Genomic DNA, 20376 nt, shown 5'->3' with positions numbered 1-20376 from the left:
ACAGCAGAGGTCCCAGGACGCTTCCCTGGGGAACACCTGATATCACTTCAGTTTTACTCGATGATTTGCCGTCTATTACTAGGAACTGCGACCTTCATGACAGGAAATCACGAATCCTGTCGCACAACTGAGACGATACCCCATAGGCCCGCAGCTTGATTAGAAGTCGTTTGTGAGGAAGTGTGTCAAAAGCTTTCCGGAAATCCAGAAATACGGAATCAACCTGAAATCCCCTGTTGATAGCGGTTATTACTTCGTGCGAATAAAGAGCTAGCTGCGTTGCTCAAGAACGATGTTTTCTGAAACCATGCTGATTACGTATCAACCTGTACATGCACTGTGAGTGTGGAAATTCAGTACGAGCAGCGCCACCACGTGCCACTGTGAAAGCCGCTAAACGTCGTGGCGTGGAATCATTGAGCACCTGAATATGCTGCTGTGGAATACTGTGCCACGAGGCTTGTAGGTGCGTCCACAAAGGATCGACTGTGGCAGCTGCAGAACCTGAACGAACAAGTTACCGACCAACCATATCCCAGACATGTATGACGAGCAACATGTCAGCTGAACGGACCGGTCAGGCAAACAGCGGTACACGTTCTTCTTCGAAGAAGGCTTCAACATTCCTGTCCACATGCGGCCAGATGTTGTCTTGTGGAACAGCCTGCAGGAGGGGCAGTGCCCGGGCTGTGAAGCCTCCGTGAAGTAGAGGTAGCTGTTCATAGTGTCATCATGACGTAGGAAGCAAGATCGAGTGTATAGGCAACGGTGCTCCAAACTGTCACACTTGGAATTTGTCTACTATGCCACTCAACAATATGTCTGACGGCGTTTACCACGGTGGTGTTGAAAGCATATGGGCCATCACTGTAGGACAAGTTGAGATGGGGTCGTCCCCTGAACACACTAGCATCAGCGTTCACGTAGCATGAGCACCATCATTCCAGCACGGCCAAGAGGACAACACTGGGGTCACATTGTGTCGTCCTGTATTCTGCTGGCGCTGTGTGTGGTCCTATTCTCTCCACTGATTCCACATATTCCTCGCTACTGAAGCAGTGTGTACTTTAGGAGTCGCAGTATCATGGAACGAGAAACCACCTCAAGGGGACCAATATTTCTGTCCCTTCGAACGCACTTACATACGGTATTCCACCCTGTAAAGTCAGCGAGGCACAGTGGCACTTGGTTACACGTTTTCATTTCGTCTGACGATTCTGCATCAATTGAGCAATGCGTAACACTGACCTGTCCGCTCACACAGAAGAGGGCACTGTTGGGCCTCGTGCACGCCACCTCCCTACTATTTACATCATTTATTATGATTCCGCTGTTCTGTACGTCTTCTTATTGTGGTGTGTAGAAGACCACCGCTTCTGAGTTTCTCACTTTATGCAAACACCAGTGTATATCCGCACTGCCACTATCCTTCGTACACAACTGTACATGAACTCACCTCTTTTCAATGTTTTGTGAAACGACTGAGAGAGGGCACCACTAACCTCAGTCACCGCTCTTACCTTAAGGAATTAATTGATTATACTATTTAATTGCGTGCGAACCGATCTTTGGACATGCAGGATGAATGTGGCATAGGGTTTCTGTTGAAGACCAAACGGCGGGATCAGTGCCTGAAACACCCGCCGAATGCGTATATGGCTCCATTTAGTGGACATACTACTGTCCAGACGTCACTAATTAAAAGAAGGGATGCTTGACGACACTTAAAATGGTGCAACGCATGTCATCAATGGTTGACGAAGCAATATGAAAAGTGAATATTCACAGTACATGATGATGGTAGATGTGGGTTAGGTGGATACCTTGCAGTCATTTGATTTCACGGTCTGTTTGTTTGTCTTGATTTTGTCTCAGTGTTAGGTAGTGTTGAGGGCAAAATGATGTGTTTGCCACAAAACTTTTATGTACTATCGGGCTACTTCTGTCAAGAAAATAATTTCTGTCATCACTGTTTTGCATGCAACAGCATATCGCTATTAAGTAAACTCTAATCTTATCATATTATTTTAACCATGCTGGATCTTGTTGAACTTCCCGATTGTTATTCGATTAAAGATTGTTGAGAGAGAACGCAGGCAGCCATAGTCACTCGTAAGAAGGATTTCCTTTCTGCAATGACCAGTTTCGAATATTTACGCCCGTTTTCAGGTGGACGTTTCAGTACAATGTCAGAATCGTCCGCACCACGTCGTTTGCTCCTGGCATAGGTCAGCGTTTCTCAGGAGCAGATGGCATGCTGGGCACAGAGACCTGACTCTGCTCGTGGCATTATAATAAAGCTTCTTAAAATTATTTGAGGCTGGTTGCGTTCTTCCCCGGGAAACTTAACAAACTTTAACTGAAACATTATCCCTTCTCTCTGGCTTCATAGTACCACCGGAGTGTAACTGGTTAAACTCGACTTATTTATTAACTGACTGTAACATAATGGAGTGATAATAGGTGATAGTGGAGTGCAGCTAAATAGACAGTAAGCATTCTACCTTATGGAATTCATACCCAGAGAAAGAATTTGGTGATAAGCATTATGGTAAGAAACGTAAGGTCCGGTTATTGTCCTTAGTGTGCTGTCAACGAAAAACTGCACACTCTTAGTATATAGGCCAGGGAAATTCAGAATGTGGGTTACACAGCAGCGTAGAAAATTAATTACTCTAAGTATATACCGCACCCGGTGTATTCATATTTCCGACAGAGAAACAGTGCCTTACTGAAGAAGTGTTCCGTAAATTGGATGTATTGCGTACACAGATGAAGTTGCAACTGAATTGTTTTTACCGTTGAACCCTGTAGCTACTTTTTTTGCATTGCCCAATAACTGTGAAGACAGTGCTTACAGAGTGACTGATAAATATCAATTCTAGCTCATGTAACTCTGGAAAGTTTCTGAGGGATTTTGATACATGTTTGAAGTACGAAGAATCTGCGTAGGGTGTACATACTTGTAGGCTGTTTCGTTCGTGTTAATGACCTAATTTCTCCGCGAATCATAACTTTTTAGTTTGTTATTCCTTTAGATTCTAAAGGTTACTTTCATAGTTACTGTGCAACATAGCGAAGTGCCTAAAGTTTTGTACTCACAATGGGTTGGAGTCTGTTACAAATTGCCATGCAGCAAAACAGATATAGGTTCCTCATGCTTCCCCTTCGCATCACCTAAGATGGTTCCATTTGGAAGGATACAACATTTTTCCTTTTCGTTCCTTGTCCAGTGCGAACTTGTCCTCTGTTTCTCATGACATCAGCAAGAAAGTGACGTTAAATCATAATTTGTTTTTCTTTTTGTTGTAGTTCCTTGGTCCAATATTTTATTGTTCATACATCTACACCACTATTTTATAGCAGATAAAGAACAATAATTTTATATATAACACTCAGGTAATCATGTTCGCTTATGATGTGCTTCATTTACTATTGACCTAAGTGATATTTAATAACTTTTCACGAGTCGTACACGTGGTACTCGCACCATTCCTTCTGGTACACCCGCCCAAGTGACGGCTCAGAACTGCAAGCAGATCATGAAGCCCAATCGCAACGGCTACGATCATGGAATTCCTAGAAGTGGGCCTAGTTAGTGGCGCCACGGGATTAATTCTGTAACCTGTGTCCTCGCAACCACGACTGTCAACACGTGCTATGATGTAATGAGGCGCTCTAACCAGAATAGGGATCACTTTTTAACGATCTGGGTCGTGAGAACGAAGTGATCGCAACACCTAAGTAAGCTATTCTCTTTGCAGTGACTGGTGTTGTAGTGGGGCCATCAACAGCGAGAAATCTGTCGATCACTTGCCGATCGGCATTAATGTTGTTATTACACAGCCGTGTGGAGCTCTTTCTGGGAGAACAGTATAATTGTATAACTTCGCGTGAGAAGTGAGACCTAAGCAGTTCAAAATCGTAAGGAAAAAGAAAGTAAATTCTCACGGGCGCTGCAGTTCTGTGTGGATTTGGCCAATGCAATCATCTTGTCAAGAGAGAGAGAGCGAGAGAGAGAGAGAGAAATACACAAACAGGCAAACAGAAAAAGGTGTAAAGATGATACTAAATGAATGTACTTCGAAACATATTGCAGGAAAACGATTTAAAACTAAAAAAATTGTTTTCAGTCTTACTTAGAACAATTGCCATGGCAAAGTAATGACTCCATACCAATGCTTCTATTCAGATAAATACTCGTAGTTCTTCCTTTGTTTTTTCCAGTCTGGAGAAATAAAGAAAATATTCGTTAAAACCGTTCACTTCTCCCCCACAGCCCCATATATGATTGCTTAAAAGGATCATCTGTGAAGTAACACGAGCAATTGAGGCCCATAAGTCAACTTAGTCCATGTGTGTGCTTCTGTATTTTTGTTACATGTGACTAGTGCACATATAATGTAAACGGCTATTTGCATTACCATGTTCGCATTTAAGCCAATGAATTAGGATGCGTTAATATGAAAACAAATGTAAGCTGCAACCATTTAATTCTGACGTTAAGCGTCACAGCAGAGCTGGAGTAGTGGCAGAGGTCAGCCAGAACACAGACGCTATCTCCTTGATTCGTAATCGCATTGTCCGCAACAGGAGTGCGGCTAGTTAACGGACTGCTCGTTTCCTCATCGTGCCAGCTGCAGACACTAATCTGCAGCTGCTTGCTGCGCTCTTAGCTTCGGAGGACTGGTGGCAAGTAGTATCACATTCCTTCTCTGGGACAGATCCTTTGGAGAACAATTTTGTGGCTGCCTTATATTCCTCTTCAAGCCAGTGTTTCAATAACTTATTGATGTTATACTGTCAGATCCAAAGCGTCTGGGTACCCCTACGTAATGTGGCATCGACAACTAGATGCCATAGGAGGCGAACATTCTAGTATAAAAGGAGACAGAGAGTATAGTGTTGTCAGTAGGAAGATGTAACAGCAGAAAGGATCAGTCTGGGGAAACGAATGACTTGGAATGTGTACTCGTCATTGGATGTCACCCGAGTATCAGTCCGTCTCGTTCATTTACAGCTTGCCAAAGCTGTCCAGGTTTTATGTTTGTGGCATAATTATGAATTGTAAACGCATAGGAGCAACCACAGCTATACCAAGAAAAAATGGTTCAAATGGCTCTGAGCACTATGTGACTTAACACCTATGGTCTTCAGTCCCCTACAACTTAGAACTACTTAAACCTAACTAACCTAAGGACATCACACAGCACCCAGTCATCACTAGGCAGAGAAAATCTCTAACCCCGCCGGGAATCGAACCCGGGAACCCGGGCGCGGGAAGCGAGAACTCTACGGCACGACCACGAGCTGCGGACTGTACCAAGAAAAGGAAGATTTAACATAGTAACGGTTTGGAGCCGTCTAGCATTGCGGAAGGAGGATGTAAGAAATAGCAAGAAATCTGCGGAAGGAATCAGTCGTGATACCCATACTCTACCAGCAGTCCAACTAACACAATGACTATGCTCAGGGAGTTGAAAAGAATCGTGTACAATGGTCGAGCAGGTCGTATTAATCAACCATTTCCTGTAGGCAACACTAACCAACGTTTGAGGTGGCGTAAAGAGTTAGGACGCTGAACAGTGGATGACTGTATAGAAGTGAATTGGAGTGATGAATCACGCTACACCCAGTGGCTATGCGTTGGGAGGGACTGAGTTTGGCGAATGACTGGAAAACGTCTCTGCCATCTTGTATAGTGCCAACAGTGAAGTACCAAGGAGGTAGTGTTACGGTATGTGAGCATTTTTCGTGGATATGGTGTGGTAGTCTTATTACAAAGAAGAAAACGCTGAATACGGAAGGATATGAACACATTTTGCAGCATTGCGGACTGTGTTAAGCAGTGGAGCGGTTGGGAGACGATGACTGTGTCAGCGTGACAGTGGACCATGTCATAAGGCAGCATCTGTGAGGCAATGGTTTTCGGACAATAACATTCCTGAAATTCACTGGTCTGGCTAGAGTCCCAAAATGAACACAGTGACACACCTTAGGGATGAGTTAGAACGTCGTCTTCACTCCACAACCCAGTGTCCAACGTAACTACCATCTCTGGTTTCGGTTCTTGAAGATGAATGGATACCTATTCCTCCACAGACATTCAGACACCACACTGAAGGTGTACCAAATAAAGCTGTAGCTGTCAAAAGGGCACATGTTGGAAATACCACATATTTATGTTCGCAAATACATTGCGGTAACAAAAGTTATGGGATCCCTCCCAGTATCTTGTCGGCTCTCCTACAGTCCAGTGTAGTGTAGCAGCCCTGCGTGGCATGAACTCAACGAGTTGTAGCAGTTCCCTCTTAGAAGCCACTCTGCCTCGATAGCCGTTCATAATTACTAACGTGTTGCCGGTGTGTGATCCTGTGCACGAACTGAGCTCTCGATTATGTCCCATAAATGTTCGACAGAATTCATGCCATGCGATCTGGGATGTCAAATCATTCGCTCGAATTATCCAGAATGTTCTTCAAACCAATCGTGAACAACTGTAGTGTGATTGCATAAACAACTGACATCCATAAAAATTACCTAGTTGTTAGGAAACATGCAGTCCATGAATGGCTGCAGATGGTCTCCAAGTTGCCAAACGTAACAATTTCTAGACAGTGATTGATTCAGTTGGATCAGATTTCACGTAAACGCAGTCCACACCATTCTGAAGCCACTACCCGCTTCCACAGTGCCTTGTTGACAACAAGGGTCCATGGATTCCTGGGATGTACACTACACTTGAACCCTACCACAAGTTCTTACCAACTGAAATCGGGACTCATTTGACCAGGTCAGGGTTTCCCAGTCGTCTAGGGTCAAACCGATACAGTCACGAGCCAAGGGAAGGCGATTCAGGCGATATAGTGACGTCAGCAAAGGCACTCGCGTCGGTCATCTGCTACCGTTTGACACCAAATTTCGTCGCACTGTCCTAACTCGTACGTCCCACATTGATTTCTTAGGTTACTTCACGAACTGTTGCTTGTCTGTTGGCTCTGACAACTCTATGAGCACGCCGCTGCTCTCTGACGTTAAGCGAAGGCCTTTGACCACTACGTTGCCCGTGGTGGAAATAATGCCTGAATTTGACTGTTTGAGCATCATGGTGACCCTGTGGATCTCGGAATACTGAATTCCCTAACGATATCCCAAATATAATGTCCCATCCCTCTAGCTCCAACTACCACTCGACGTTCAAAGTCTGTAAATTCCCGTGGTGAAGCAATATTCACGCCGGAGACCTTTTCTCATGAATCACCGGAGTACAAATGACAGCTCCGTCAATTCATAGCCCATTTATACCCTGTGTACACAATACTACCCCCATCTATGTACATATTGTCATACCATGGCTTCTATCACCTCATTGTAGGCGCTCTGATCCTTCTCATCATGTATGTACATCACCTGCTGCACGTAGGTACTGTCCAATAAGACATTCTAAGTTTGCCAAATTTTAAAACTGACATAAAAAACAACTATTGAGTTTTATTTATCTAGTACGAGGATTGCTTCTTTCAGCATAACAAGCCCTCGACTACCGGATTAAAGACTTTAAATACTACTGACCACACCGTGTTTATTGAAGTTGTTACGCATGAAATACAAAGAAATTCTTAAATTGGTCATCGTTTTTCTATAGAAATTAACATGAAGTGATTTAGTGAATATGTGGAAAGCATCAAATTCGATGTAGCCATACAGGAATTTCAGCTCCAACCGTAACATCTCCATGTCCTAGAACTTACTTATAGTTCTATCTCACTCTACCTGGGTTGCATACAGAGAAAAATCAGTGCATGGATTTAAGCAGTTTACCGGCGTCATAAGCTCAGCTGTGGTTTAAGCAACTGCTAGGCGTTAGGGAAGAGCATTTAATTTATTACTTGGTCTGCTTGTAAAATGCGAGGGTAATGCCAAAAGTAAGGTCTCCTATTTTTTTGTAAGTACATAGACCTGTTTATTTCTACAATGGTTTACATCAAATTACAGCTTGAATATTTAGCTATTCTTCGACATAATCATCATGTCTTTCGATGCATTTTTGTAGACGCTGTGGCAGTTTTTGTTTGCCTATGTCATACAAGCTCGCCGCGATGCTGTTCAGAAAGTTATGGACCTCTTCTTTCACCTCGTCGTCGGAGCTGAATCGCTTTCCTGCCAGATGTTCTTTTAACCTAGGAAACAGGTGATAGTCACTGGGCCCCAAGTCGGGACTACAGGTGTGTGGGCGAGCGTTGTCATGGAGAATGTGTACGCCCTTGCTTAACATTCTTCTACTCCGGTTCTAAATTGACCGTTTGAGATTTTTCAGAGTCGTACAGCACCTGTCAGCATTAAATGTAGTCCTAGCGATTCAGCTCCGACGACGAGGTGAAAGAAGAGGTTCATAACTTTCTGAAGAGCATGGAAGCGAGCTGGTACGACATGGGCATACAAAAACTGCCACAGCGTCTACAAAAATGCATCGACAGAAATGGTGATTATGTCGAAAAATAGCTAAATTTTCAAGCTGTAAACTGGTGTAAACCATTGTAGAAATAAACAGGTCTATGTACTTATACAAAATTAAGAGACCTTACTTTTGGGATTACCCTTGTACTTGAGTAGGGGGCTGTTTCCAGATGCATGAGATCCCAATTGCGTAATGAGGCTATGAGTTTTCTGGATGCTTTCTCATTTCCGTAACTTACGCTTCGACGCGAATGTTACATAGCTCTTGAGTGAGCAGGTGTCTCATATTGTTTGAAAACATTTCCAGTTATCTGGCGTGTCGAGTAATACATGTAATATGTCAAGAACCTCTCTTCAATGGACAGTCTTAGAATTTTTATGACCGTTTGTACGTAAATGTGATAGAACCTCTAAGAAAAATTTCATCTTGTATCTCTTCCTCTAGAAGTGCAATATCTGGAGACATTAAGATGATTTACAGCTGCCAATATTTGAAGCGAAAACTTGCTGTGACGCAGTGAAACATATTTTCCTATGCTGTGAAGCAAAGTGGCGAATGTATCACAAATCAAAATGTACGTTTCCTTTACGTCTCTTATATTCATTATCACTCATTCGGTATGTTACTAAGCCTGTTCCCTACACATTTTGTGCATCACAAAATTTCTTTCGAATTAGTGAGACCACCAGTTATTGGTTAGCATCTTTCGCTAGATCCATCACATTCGTCTTTAATTTTTTTTTGTACGTTTTCATTTCCACATCCTTTTCCTTCGACGGACTTATCGCTCATTTCCTGAAATGTTATCTCTGTTACACTGTAAATGAAATACGGTCGTTAGTTTCTCACTACAGGTGTACTTTCGTACGTGGATGATGTCGTGTAGATGGTACAACTGTCTGCAAATCCTCAAATGCGTGTGTATTGACTTTCTGGAGTAGATTCAAGTACCTGGTATCCTCTGTTATTGCATCTCTGAGTCAAGTACCTTGTATCCTCTGTTACTGCATCTCTAAGTGTAACATAGTAACATGCATCTAAATTATTAAGGCTATTTGCTTTGTAGGAGACGCTAATGTAAGTACTGTGTCATACACGAAATAAACCCCTTTTCTCAGTCTTCGACTTGAAAACCACTCTGCAGTAATTGAACGTAATGTTGCACAAAATATACAAAGGAAAGAATATATAATAACAGCGTGTAAATAATAGTCCCATTTGCGAGTTCACGAGAACTGCGCTCTCATTTAAATATTTAGCCGAAAGAGTCAGCCTACAGGAATTGTGAAACGAACCCTGTCGTCCAGAACTGCGTGCCACAAAGGGCGCAGATTCACCACGAGATGGGGAAATTCACAGGCGTCTATTGTCTATTGAGGCCTAAGCGCTGTAGTGTGTGAGTGAGACAGACGAAAACCTACGTCATACGGAAACCCAGTAGAACCGGTTTGTGGTCGAGGAGACGTAGCAGTGTTAAATATGGCGGAACTAAAATTGACTGTAAAGGGAAACATTCATGGAAACTATTTAATTGTGTAATAATGCAGGAAATGGAGCCACAGTAATTTTAACCTTCCATTCTCCATGAATTTTCATGGTGATCCCAATAAAACTTGAATATTGGTCATATCTATAATAGTTTAGGATTTACTGTTAAAGTAAAATTAACAAGTTTTGTAACAAAGACCTGAATACTAAAGTCTGAACACTTTGGTCGATCTTGACAATCGGTATTTCATATAGAAGAGCGTCATTAAAATGACGTACATTGTAAATATCAACTCTGTGACTTTATTTGTTTAAAAGATATAGTAAATTTAAATTATCAGTGTTTACAGTTAAGCATCACATCATCATTTCCTACAACACAAAACACACTGAAAGATGACAGCATGACACCTCATTGAATCATTGGGTAGTAAAATATTTGTTGTAAAGTTTAGTGCATAGTAGTTACTTTTGTTCTTTATTTATTTATCAGAAAGCACATTGGTGCAAGGCGACTGTCCGTGGCACTCAAAGCTAAGAAGGAAACTGTATTGGTTTAATGTACAAGAATTTAACGTCTGTTGTTACTTTGTATAGAACGTGAAGGTGTTCAAGTTTTGATTATGTAAATGTGTTAAATTTAAAATAATGTAGAAAAAGCTGTAGCCAATCAGATGGATGGCTTCAGGGAAGTGAACTGCCCTAGTCAGTTGAGCGACGATATTCGGCGCGCGGGAAAGGCGGCCAGGGACAAGGTCTGCTAGAGCAGACGCGAAACCGGGCAGTTCGGTTGGAGACACCAAAGTGTACAGTTCTGATTAAGATGCGAAAGCGGACAGTCTGTCTTTAGGCAGCTAGGAAGTGAAACGACTTAGAAAATTTCGAGTTGTGTGGTATCGCGGGACTTTGTCCTTGAGCGGTGAGCAGCCGCGTGCCTGGAGTGAACTCTGACTTTTCGTGCAGATATCGAGGTGGAGTACTACGTTTCGCTATGATATTGCGAATGATGGAACTGTGTGAAATGGATATGCGCTCAGGATAACAGTAATTCTAAAGACAACCACTTTCGCTATTAGTTTTCTTTCTGAATAAACATTATTCTAACCAAATCGGAACTGTGTGACCTACATCATTTATGAGTCGTTAATTTAGTTCCCGATATTATTATTACTGTTATTATATGTTATGTTAACTTTGTATTTCGCAAACTTGGCATCAACCAGATAATTTAACCAAAGGGTCACAGGTGTGGAATTTTGGACATGTAATGCGACACGTGCGGTTAAACCCCTAGACGAGTTTGTTCCAAGACATTTCGACGAAGAGGAACCGCATATGAGCCCCAACATCTTTGGGATGTTAGCTCGCACAGTGGATACGAAAAATAGAAGCCACCTTAATATTTTTTTGAGACTGGCAGCTGACTAACTTGCAGAGATACACGCAGAATACCTGCCACATTATTCGAAGTCTCTAGTTTACGTTGACTCAACAGCGGTCCGATATTTCACGAGGAATGAAGGCATACCACGTTGTTGACACTGCAATGTACCCTGAAGAAGAATAACGCTCCTTACGAACTCTAGTTCAACGTAAAAGTTTACGTTATCTACTTTCTCTATTTGCCCAAAGACAGTAGCATACCCGCATTTGAGTTGTACTTAATAAAGCAATTTACATCTAAAATAATTTTTAGCTGTTTTACTTTTCATAGATAAGAATATATTTTAATCTGGGTAAGTTAGCCAAATGTTTTACAAGTGATACAACGAGTAAGTTCTCCCACCTACTCGCTAAATTGCGGTAGGACACCATTACATATGACTGCGTTAGTTACTGGTTACTCGTGCGGAGCTCTGCAATCGATTACCGGTAACTGCTGCAGACTTATTTGGAGCGTGATAATCCAGGACAGGCTACGCTCTGCGTCTAGAGCACTAATGAGGAGCCTCTTGCGTGAATAATCTACGTTCATGATACATTAACAGAATGATGTCAAACGTTTTGCAAGTGGTTGTGGCATATTTTGATTTAAAAGTTAGACCATACCAGTGGACGTATGAAAAATCTGTTAGCGGATAAAAAGGGACATCATCTCTACAAAAGTTATACAATATTAATTCCATCATCATTAAATACAATTACGAAAATTTTCAGAGAGTAATCTACATCTACATATATACTCCGCCAACCACCAAACGGTGTGTGGCGGAGGGCGCAATTCGCGCCAAAGTCATTTTCCCGCCCCCCCCCCCCCCCTCTCTTACACTCGTGGATCGTGCGAGGGGAAAACGACTACCTGAAGGCAAAGTACGAGCTCCAATTTCCCTTATCTCTGAATAGTGATCATTGCGCGATTTGAAAGTTGGTCGTAATAATATATGCACTACATCCTCGGCGAAGATCGGATTTCGGAATGTAGTGAGCAGCCCCTTCCGTTTAGCACGTCGTCTATCTGCAAGTGTGCTCCACTTCAAACATTCTATGAGATTTGTAACGCTCTAGAGATGGCTAAATACACCAGTCACGAATCTTGCCGCTCTTCTTTGTACATTCTCAATCTCTTAAATCAGACCCAACTGGTATGGGTCCCATACAGACGAACAATACTCTAAGACTGGACAAACTAACGTATTGTAAGCAATATCCTTTGTTGAAGAACTGCATCGCTTCAGGATTCTACCAATAAACCGCATTCTAGAGTTCGCCTTGCCCCTGTAATCTGATCATTCCATGTGAGATCATTTCGAATAGTCACACCCTGGTACTAGACGGATGTTACCGCTTCCAAAAACTGGGCATTTATTTTGTACTCGTACATTAATTGGGACTTCCGCCTTGTTTTATGCAGTAGGTTGCACGTACTAATATTGAGAGATAACTGACAGGCATTACAACACGCATCTATTTTCAGCAAATCCTCATTTATTTGTTCACAACTTTCGTGTGATACTACTTTCATGTAGACTACAGCATCATCGGAAGACTGTATAATGGCGTTGTCAATACCATCAACAAGATCGTTTATGTAAATCGTAAAAAACAGTGGAGCTATTACGCTGAACTGGGGCACACCTGAAGTTACGCTTGTTTCTGTTGAAGTCATCCTATTCAGGACGACACACTGCTCTCTGTCTGTTACAAAACTTTATATCCAACCGCAGATCTCATCAGATAGACCATAAGAGCGCAATTTTAGGAGCAAGCGACACTTCGAAACAGTGCGGAACGCCTTTCGAAAGTCGAGAAGTATGGCATAGACCTGGGATCCGGTATTCAGAGCCTTTTGTATATCATGCACAAAGAGGGCCAGCTGTGTCTCGCATGACCGCTGTTTCCTAAAACTGTTAGGGTTTCTGCAGATGAGCTTCTCAGAGCCTAGAAAGGTCATTATGTCTGAACACAAAATATGTTCCATAATTCTACAACAAACCGATGTCAGTGAAATTGGCCGGTAATTACTTGCATCGAAGTTTCTAACCTTTTCATAGATTGCTATGACCTAGGCCTTCTTCCAGTCTCTTTGAACTTTCCGCTGTTCCAATGATCTCTAACAGATGATGGATAAGAACTTTGGCTTAGTTATACTTTCCACCTTCTACTACAGCATAGGCAAAATAAAACTGGTCCGTGAGATATTTACAATAAGACTGAAACAGGAATTACACCAGTTAATGAACATCACAGATGATGTAGGAAATGAGCACCAAAGACGTCGATGTAGCACTGCGCTCGATTTACCAAACTGTGCGATATGAGTAGCAGTTCTGCCAAAGGGGTAGCAACAATACCGTCTTTATTGTTCTGCTGCAGTTCTTCCAGAGTCTGAGGATTGTTTCAATACACCTGAGCCCACTATTAGCCCAGATGGTGAAAATCACAGGGAGAGAGTTGTAATGGTACTCGAATTACGTAACCATTATGGCAGCTCACCTGAACCTCTCGATACCAGCAACGTTCTACTGTGTTTCTGTAAACTAGTTAACATATTTCTGAGACAACATTCAGATTTGATTTTATTAATGTAGAGGTACTTTGATACATCGATATATTTGTATTGCAATGATATTATTCTTATGTGTATTCTTTCTTTTGCTGCTATGATCTTTGTCTTACTTGTAACTCTGATTTTTGGGGGCGTAAACGATTGTTAGAGAGTCGGACCTTGAGAAAGTCAAGTCTTGGACGTCATGTTGAAAAGACGCATATTGTAGTCAGCTTATAAAATGTGAACTTAAACAGTGAGGAAGATGTTTTCAAGTATGTTTTGTATTGTGAAGTGATGTTTGGTGTGTTACGCGCCATTGCAACAAAAGCAATAAAAATAGAAATGTAAGTTAAATTCGGAGTGCTGATTATTTTTTTGCATCACCGTTGTGCTAACTTTCAAAGGTTTAATCTTCAAGAATGGTTTGTGAAACACATTTATAAAACTTTTGAATATCGCAAAATAAAACCTAGGGCTCTTTGCATCCGAGCTTGGAATCATCACCACCTAGATTTTGGACGACTGAGCCATGATTTTACAACGAGACCAGCGTGGGAAACACGAGAAGATGAGTGGCTAGTTTATTCATTATTACGTGAAATGACTTTATTAACTGTGCTCTAATGACACCTGCCACATAATAACTTTGTTGTTGCCCGAAAATGCAGTATTTAGCAGCGTAAGCAACACCACAATCATTCTTAAATTTTGACCTTTGTTGTGGTAGGGTTGTTAGAGAGTGCAGGCAGTCGAGGTGGCTTGGATATTGCATTGCTTCTACCGATACAGAGAATTATCGATAACTACGGTTTTTATTCTCTACAGAGCCCGTTTCACGCCATTTCATCTCTACGTTTTGCTCTACAGATTATGTAATCATACACTCTTGCGGAAACAGTTCTGCATACGTTTTCCACGAATTGTACTGCGCATAACAGTCGACAATGAACATGCATTGTTTCGTAGCGAGCACCATTTTCTGTTGCATTTAACTGATAACGAAGTACGTCTGCTCCTCCCACTCACTCAAACGTAATGATACAGTGAAGCAATTGGCATAGAGCATATGGGAGATGCGCATGCACAAACACCTGGCAACAAGCGATCGAGGAGTAGAAATCACCGTATCTATCATTTTCTGCTATGAACAGGTCTCCTGTTGATTAAGAAGGGTCAGAACTGTAAATATTTTCCGGGCTATTTATATTTGGCACTTTCTGTAATAAAAGGTATTTTACAGAAGAATGGGTATTAACGAACAACAATGCGATGCCGGCCGCGGTGGTCTAGCGCTTCTAGGCGCTCAGTCCGGAACCACGCGACTGCTACGGTCGCAGGTTCGAAACCAGCCTCGGGCATGGATGTGTGTGATGTCCTTAGGTTTAAGTAGTTCTAAGTTCTAGGGGACTGATGACCACAGATGTTAAGTCCCATAGTGCTCAGAGCCATTTGACCCATTTGATCCCAACAATGCGATGTTAAGAAAACGAGATATCTTGATTTAGGGCTGTTTGACATCAAAAGCATGCGTGTTGCACCAGGAAATATAAATTTTTCACCACAGTTGAAATAAGCGACAAAACTGCGTAAAATGCATTTAACAACAGAAGTCCATACGTATAGAACGTCATCGTAAATTTATCACCTCCCGTTTAGAAACTGACATAGGAAAAAATGCTATGTTTCAGGAAACCCGTGCTTCTTCTTCAGTTCCCTGTCTTCCGTACTGAGCAAAGTAGCAAAATATTGGTCTCGAATTGGTGGTTCATACCCCCCCCCCCCCATACGAACTTTAGAGTTTTCGTTCTTTCACAAAACTCTCAAGACAAGTGCTAGGAGACTTCTATAAATGTAGATCATTCCCATTCTAATGAAGAGTCGTGGAACAGACACACTAAACTATATGCCTCTGACGCTGACGTCAGGGTGTTGAAGGATTTTGGTAAACTTTTTATGCTGGTGTATTATGACATTCTGGATTACGAAAATCTCCTATGTAGGAATCAACATGGATTCGGCATACATCAATCATGTGAGACCCAGAACCTCAGGCAGGAGTACCAAGGTTCTTACCAAGTTCCCTTACGTCCAGAAGGCGTTAAAAACAGTTCCACATTATCGCTTTATGAATTAAATGCTAACATAAGCAAATAGTGTGTCTATAGATCTTCAGGCTAATATGTACTAGTAATAAAACTGTGAAACCGACGGGTTTGTCTGTTTGAATATGCTAATCTCCAGAACAATTACAGGAACGTCGGGCCTAGTGGCCTAGCGGCGCAGTTCTGCTGTGTTTGCTAAGCGAGCAGGTAGCAGTTCACTCCTTCGCTCATCCGCTCCGCCACAGCCTTACAAGTGTTCGGGAGTTTGTGACTTCAGCGGTGTTTGTGCCTTTTTGTGAGTGACATCGTCGTTTGGTCGATTCGCCTTTCGTTGGATATGTGTCTGACAGAGGCCTAGTCCGCTCCTGTTGTTTCTCATGGCGTCCAAGAATGTTCCACATAAAAGTATTGTGCGTTTTTCGTTTTATAAGTCGTCACATAACGTGCAGCCCGGATCTTTAGAAATCAGTGACTGGTAAGTTGATGCTTTTCATGTAAATAGGGACCAGATACATACCGCCTATTTTGCCACTGAGGTATGTGTGTTTTTGTGAAAGTCGTGGGTACTCTTCGAGTAGACAAGGCCTGTTAAACATTGTAACCATTTTCCCTTCTGTCTTAGAGATAATTCGATCAGTATGGTGCTCCTTGCAAATGCGGACATTGGATATGTCAATGTTCGAATATCCAGTCTTCCTCTGAATGTAGGGGCTATTTACCTTAGGGAAATTTTGACGCAATATGGTGACGTGAGAGACATTCTCGTGAACGCTGGTCAAATCAACACAAGCTCCAATGTGATATCGGCATATATTCGATGGAAATACAAAGAAGATGGAACATTGCATATCATCTTCAGGTTTGCGGATATTGTATTCTACATCTACATCTACATCTACATGACTACTCTGCAATTCACATTTAAGTGCTTGGCAGAGGGTTCATCGAACCACAATCATACTATCTCTCTACTATTCCACTCCCGAACAGCGAGCGGGAAAAACGAACACCTAAACCTTTCTGTTCGAGCTCTGATTTCTCTTATTTTATTTTGATGATCATTCCTACCTATGTAGGTTGGGCTCAACAAAATATTTTCGCATTCGGAAGAGAAAGTTGGTGACTGAAATTTCGTAAGAAGGTCTCGCCGCGACGAAAAACGTCTATGCTGTAATGACTTCCATCCCAACTCGCTTACCATATCTGCCACACTCTCTCCCCTATAACGCGATAATACAAAACGAGCTGCCCTTTTTTGCACCCTTTCGATGTCCTCCGTCAATCCCACCTGGTAAGGATCCCACACCGCGCAGCAATATTCTAACAGAGGACGAACGAGTGTAGTGTAAGCTATCTCTTTAGTGGACTTGTTGCATCTGCTAAGTGTCCTGCCAATGAAACGCAACCTTTGGCTCGCCTTCCCGACAATATTATCTATGTGGTCCTTCCAACTGAAGTTGTTCGTAATTTTAACACCCAGGTACTTAGTTGAATTGACAGCCTTGAGAATTGTACTATTTATCGAGTAATCGAATTCCAACGGATTTCTTTTGGAACTCATGTGGATCATCTCACACTTTTCGTTATTTAGCGTCAACTGCCACCTGACACACCATACAGCAATCTTTTCTAAATCGCTTTGCAGCTGATACTGGTCTTCGGATGACCTTACTAGACGGTAAATTACAGCATCATCTGCTAACAGTCTAAGAGAACTGTTCAGATTGTCACCCAGGTCATTTATATAGATCAGGAACAGTAGAGGTCCCAGGACGCTTCCCTGGGGAACACCTGATATCACTTCAGTTTTACTCGATGATTTGCCGTCTATTACTACGAACTGCGACCTTCCTGACAGGAAATCACGAATCCAGTCGCACAACTGAGACGATACCCCATAGCTCCGCAGCTTGATTAGAAGTCGCTTGTGAGGAACGGTGTCAAAAGCTTTCCGGAAATCTAGAAATACGGAATCAACTTGAGATACCCTGTCGATAGCGGCCATTACTTCGTGCGAATAAAGAGCTAGCTGCGTTGCACAAGAGCGATGTTTCCTGAAGCCATGCTGATTACGTGTCAATAGATCGTTCCCTTCGAGGTGGTTCATAATGTTTGAATACAGTATATGCTCCAAAACCCTACTGCAAACCGACGTCAATGATATAGGTCTGTAGTTAAATGGATTACTCCTACTACCCTTCTTAAACACTGGTGCGACCTGCGCAATTTTCCAATCAGTAGGTACAGATCTATCGGTGAGCGAGCGGTTGTATATGAGTGCTAAGTAGGGAGCTATAGCATCAGCGTAATCTGAAAGGAACCTAATCGGTATACAATCTGGACCTGAAGACTTGCCCGTATTAAGCGATTTGAGTTGCTTCGCAACCCCTAAGGTATCTACTTCTAAGAAACTCATGCTAGCAGATGTTCGTGTTTCAAATTCTGGAATATTCCATTCGTCTTCCTTGGTGAAGGAATTTCGGAAAACTGCGTTCAATAACTCCGCTTTAGCGGCACAGTCGTCGATAACAGTACCATCGGCACTGCGCAGCGAAGGTATTGACTGCGTCTTGCCGCTTGTGTATTTTACATACGACCAGAATTTCTTCGCATTTTCTACCAAATTTCGAGACAATGTTTCGTTGTGGAACCTATTAAAGGCATCTCGCATCGAAGTACGTGCCAAATTTCGCGCGTCTGTAAATTTTAGCCCATCTTCGGGATTTCGCTTTCTTCTGAACTTCGCATGCTTCTTCCGTTGCCTCTGCAACAGCGTTCGGACCTTTTTTGTGTACCACGGGGGATCCGTTCCATCTCTTACCAATTTATGAGGTATGAATCTCTCAATTGCTGCTGCTACTATATCTTTGAATTTGAGCCACATCTCGTCTACATTCGCGTAGTCAGTTCGGAAGGAATGGAAATTGTCTTTTAGGAAGGCTTCTAGTGGCACTTTATCCGCTTTTTTAAATAAAATTATTTTGCGTTTGTTTCTGATTCACACTGTATATCTCAGGCTGGTGGGGACGTATTTTCTGTGCAACGAAAATGACCAACTCCGAACCAACTGCCAGTGGAGAGTGTTTGATTTACTATCTTCCCTGGAACAGCGCCGTAAGTTATTAGTTGCTGACCTTGTGCCGCCCCCCCCCTCCCCTGTGATCATCCGACAGGTTCCGCTAACACTACGGGTGATTTTGCGCCGTTGCAAGCAATGCCTGTCCCTATTCCTGCAACGGCATGGACGGCGGCGCACATGATTCATAATAATAAGCAGTGCTGCATTCCGGATGGTGACAATTTAGTTGTTTCTTCCCCTGTCCTGCCATCCCATGTGTCGTGTTTTTCTGTTACTCCTACAAGTAATGTGTTACCACAAAGCTCTGGCGAGGTGGAGATAGGGGAGGCAGTTTATAGTAATCTTGTTGCGGCAGGGGAGGCTAGTGTGTATCTAAGTCACCTCCTTCGCAGTCTCTGCCACACTTACTATCGGTAAAACAGTAATGCCCCCTTGTTAGAGAAACTGCACGCACGGAGCTTACCAGCAATCGTTCTTACCATCGACAGTTTGTGACAGGAACAGGAGTGGCATAAGTGACAGTGATATGCAAGGTATTTTGTCCAGTGTGAGCCTCTGTTCTGTATGTAATGATTACATTTTGGGCTTAGCCATCCACATTAGTAGTGTGGTAACAGCAGTACACCTGTAATATACAATGTAGTATATTGTAGCAACTTATCAGTACCTCGGCTGGAAGTTGCACAGACTCTACAACATAAACACGAATTATTAGTAATGTGTTAAAACTTGAGCAAGGTAAATATTTAATTCTGTAAACAATTATTGTTCACACAGATGACATGTATTTGATGTTGTCGCTGACACTTATCACACTTTCACCTTGTTCATTGCTAAATAACAGTTCCACATCAGAGCACCGCAGTCTTTATAAAGTTCTGAATAACTGTTCTACTCATATGCAGCTGGATCTTTACCGTAAGAACACTGTCGCTGTAAGCAATGATCACAAGTGGTTGCTGAATACGTAGCGACTAGGCAACTACATTAAGACTGGGTTGATCGGCGGTGAGCTCAGACATAATAACTTCCCAGCTGCGGCAGTGTAAGGAAACACTTGTGGGCGTGTGTACGCCAACGTCTCGGATTCGCTGATACATCGTGATGCCGTGACGTACCGCCTTTAGCATGAGTCCTCATCCTGTGTACGACATCACACCCCTACACCCCAAACTTCTATGCCGTCGTCTTGTAGTGCTGGTCACTTGACCACGCTAGGGGTAGGGGAGGGGGGCAGCAGGCTGAATGCGGACGCAGATGA

This window comes from Schistocerca gregaria, chromosome X (genome assembly GCF_023897955.1).
Source record: "Schistocerca gregaria isolate iqSchGreg1 chromosome X, iqSchGreg1.2, whole genome shotgun sequence".
Taxonomy (NCBI): domain Eukaryota; kingdom Metazoa; phylum Arthropoda; class Insecta; order Orthoptera; family Acrididae; genus Schistocerca; species Schistocerca gregaria.
The sequence above is the reverse complement of the archived record's forward strand: the minus strand, read 5'-3'. Positions refer to the sequence as shown.